This window comes from Alexandromys fortis, unplaced genomic scaffold (assembly GCF_014885135.2).
Source record: "Alexandromys fortis isolate MF-2015 unplaced genomic scaffold, M_Fortis_MF-2015_v1.1 scaffold_91, whole genome shotgun sequence".
In the NCBI taxonomy this organism is placed as follows: Eukaryota; Metazoa; Chordata; class Mammalia; order Rodentia; family Cricetidae; genus Alexandromys; species Alexandromys fortis.
In genome coordinates this window covers 4,699,806-4,703,892 of record NW_026067968.1, presented here as the reverse complement: position 1 = coordinate 4,703,892, position 4,087 = coordinate 4,699,806, and positions in this window count along the sequence as shown.

The window sequence follows — 4,087 nt, the reverse complement described above, 5'->3', positions numbered from 1 at the left end:
TATGGAAACCATCTCTTCCAGTGTCATGGAGAAGCCCGGATGATGAGTCTAGTGGCATCTCCCCGAAGTCAGCGTCCTCTCCAGGAGCCTCGGGGATGGATTTGATACTGAGGGTTAGTGGACCGTGTTACATACGTCACAGATAAAGCGTACGCTATACGGTCTACTATCTCTCCAAGTACCACACAGAGACGCCGAGGACAAGGGCTGAGGGCACGTCCAGAAAGCCCTCAGGGCCACTGAGCTGGTGAAATGTCGAGTCTGGTTGGGCACAATGCATGCATCATGCAGCAGGCACACACAAGCCAGGAGTCTCATCTTCATGTCAGGATCGACACCAGCAATTCATCCCTGAAAAGGGCAACTCTTCCAAAAAGCCCATCGAGGCTGCAGACAAATGATGCTGTGTGCCCTATTGCAGTTTAAATGCCCACTGTGTGCTAGAGGGATGGGCAGCTGGACATAATGGGGGTAAGGGCATGCGCGGGGGGGAGGCTAATATGGGTGTGGAGGAGGGGTGCAAAATTAGGAAAGCCAATTGGCCTGTATGCAACCAAAAAGATAACCTAGCTAGTTAAAGTTGGCCACGCGAATGCATGAGGGCTTTTGCGGCCCTGTCCGATCTCCTTGGGAAACCCATTCGTAACCATAAGAAAAGGGAAATGGCACATCTGTTCCAACAAGGCAGTTCCAGGAGGCCCTCTGAGGTTTAGTGGGGAAAAGGTATTATTTGGGTCAACTACCTCTGTAAACTCCAAACCACTGTTTCATCCCCATACTCGGTACCGCCACTAAAAATCCCACTGATGCCGAACTTAAACTTGAGAAGAGTTTTGCACATTAGTGCAAAGGGGTAGCTTCACCAGGAACAGGGAGCATCTCTGCAAGGCTCAGAGAAGGTAGGCACATCACCCTCGGGGGAGAATCGTCTCCATGAAGCCTCCAGAACTGGCTGACTGGGAGATGTCCCACAGACATCTCGTGCATCTGTCACATGGAAAACCATGTCTTCGAGTACTATGACTGAAGGTACCAAGAGTTCCCCCAGAGGGCTCACTGAGTGCTCAGAAGATGGTCTTGCTGCAGGTCAGATATCAGCCATAATAACAGAAATCACACGGAGCGGTATGAGGATGAACCGATTCTCTTCCTCGATGTTGGTAACACCTCCGGGGTGCCCTCCGAGGATGGATTGGATACTGAGAGTTAGTGGACCATGTTACATAGGTCAAAAACATAACGCCTACGTTCCATAGTCTACCATCTCTTCAGGAACCATGGAATGGTGTTGACCCCTAGAAACCTGGGCCTCATCCCTGAAGCTGACGTCACTTCCAGAAAGCTTTTCTGAGGACTGATTTGGCAGTGGGAAGCAGGTGTGGTGAGAAACACACCATCCTTGATTGGTCGAGTGGTGCTGAAGGAGAGGCGTCATCTCTCCTAAGGTAGCAAATTCTACCAAAGCCATGCCAACTGGGAGAGGTGAACTGCTGTGCTAACCAGACTTTAAACTTTATGAGCTTTTGCTCAAACAAAAGCTAATGGTCAGCTCATCTTGACCAAAAGAGACACCAGAATGGCACAGATCACTATATGAAAGACTTCTAAGTGCTACCTGCCAGGCCCACCCACACTGTGGTCATCCTTGTCATGTAGACATAAGCTCGGGGCTCAAAGGCCCAGGATTTCACCAGCCCCTAGTAAAAGCCATCCCCTCTCAAGGTACCTCTGTTTATATAATCCTTCCACCATAATGTGGCTTGATCTTCTCCAGAGAAGGCCAAGTAGCTTCCTGTGCTTGACTACAGAATGTGCTTGATGACCATCCATCAAGGACTTGGAAGTCAGTGTCCACTGGGCCACAGCCCTGCATGCCTACTCTAAATGCTCAAGTCTTTAGGATGGTACTCAGGGCTCTGCTTTCTTCCCTGCTCCCAAATGGGTGAGGCAATTTTCTTCTATGCCATGTGGTCCTTTGGTCAGGCCACTCCTCAACACTGGCCAGACTATAGCTGCTTATATCATTCTCAAATCCAACAGTTGGCTGCCTTTCCAAGAGCTCTGTGTGATCCCATCAAATGCCTGCCTAGTGTCCTCCAGCTCATCCTATTGCCATACATCTATGCCTCTTCCTGACCCAATAACTTTCCATTTTGTTCTGTCTTGAAAATGAAACACCTATAGAATATGTAGTCAGGCCAAAAAGTCATGGCACTCTGCCTTCCTGCAGACTCCAGCTTAGCAGGGAAAACCCAGATGAAAATGAATTCTACAGAATGTAAATTTCAAGAGGCAAAGGCTGAAGAGTTACAAAGGGGCAGAGGATTCAACAAGACCTGGGAAGCTTCTTCCAAGTTTGGAGCAGCAGAGGCAGGTTGAAAGGATTCGGGGAGGAAGAGGAGATGAGAGTAGGCAGTGTAAGGAGGAAGCAGAGCCCTGAGTGGAGTGACAAGAAGAGAACAGAGCATGGGGCTGGTGGGTAGAGAACAAGAATCGAGAGTCTTTCTGTGATGGGAATGGGGTAGGTGGGACCAGAAGCCACCCTAATAGAGCACAGGTCATACAAAGCTTTGTAACAAAGGTAAAAACCTTGGTCTTTACCTTCAGACCAAAGGGAAGATATTACCAGTTAAGACCATAGTGAGTTTCATGTATCAAGGTTTCATGTATCAAGTTTCATGGTATCAAGGGCAGGTGCAGAGAGCAAGACCTCAAGAAGGAAAATGAAACCCAGGCTGCCAAGAGGGCACAGTGATGGAACAGAGAGAAGAGGCTTTGGATCACATGAAAAAAAGCCAGAGAGAAGTTGGCAGTACCCCAATGTAGGTGTGGAATGGCAGGCAGTAAGTTAGTGTCCACGAGCCACCCGCCTCTCACACACACACAAATTTTTGGCACAAGGCTGGTGGAGGGGCATCATGTTGAGCTGTGGCACTAGACAGTCAGGAGTGTCAGGTTGGGATTGACTTCACAGTGGGTGAAGCCTGACTCACAGGTGAGCATTCAGAAAAGAGTTACCAGGCTGCCCCTATGCAGAGGGGTCCAATTAGTGGGAGTGGTGGGCATGGAGCCACGGACACATGCGCTCTGCAAAGCTGCCAAGAGGAAAGGGAACTGTAGCAGGTTGGTGAGATGTCTAAGTGTAGAGGCACTCGCTAGAACATTGTAAGACGTGAATGGGTGGCTGACTCCAAAATAGAGAAGTAGAGGATGGTGTAGTAGGTTCTAGAAAAGAAGCGTGGGGAGGGGTGCAGGCTCAGAGCCTATGCCATTGGATGCTAAGCAGGAGGGACCAAGGGAAGGGGAAATATGGGATGGAATTGAAGTGGAAGATCTCAGGGGGCATTAGAGGGCAAGTCACTGGCATCTCTTCTACTTACTTTGGGGACTTTTCTGGTACAAGAAGGAGATGTATGGTCCTTAGATCAGCATCCCTTGTGCCAGGCACAGGGCACACACGCCACAGTGTAATACCAAAGAAAGAGCCAACTACAAACAACAGAGCCTAACTCTGAGCACTTCCTTGTCCTCCTAAGGTGACTGCAGAGCTGACATCCCACCACCCTGCTCACAACACTGTATCTTGTATTCTCCTTGGCCCTGAACATCTCCATCCAGCCTGGCTTCTCTTACCTCCCCAGGCTCAGTCTCTTCCCTTCTGGTCTCTCGTGAATCTCTGTTCCCCCAGGTACTCTTAACAATCCACTGTCACACATGATCACTAGTTGAGCTATTCTCATATGCGGATCATGTGTTCCTGGAGACTCTCAACTAGTGAGTGTGCAGTTCTAACCTGTGCTAGGCTGGCTCAGTGCTCCCACCTTATACCGGCATACAATGTAGATGAGGGAGAAGTGGGCGGGGTGGCGCCATTCCACACAGACAAGAGAACAGGAAGCATACCAGGATATAGCTAGAGGGCCATAGTATCTATAGTCTAGAAACAGGAACGAGATAATGCCCCTGTAGTAGGGCCAAGCTGCAGAAAGCAAGGTGGGACATTCACATCTCCCAAGAAAGCAGGGCGTGGGGCTGAAGAAAGGCAAGTGGAGAAACAAGCATAGATCCTATAGGACCCTGTCACTGG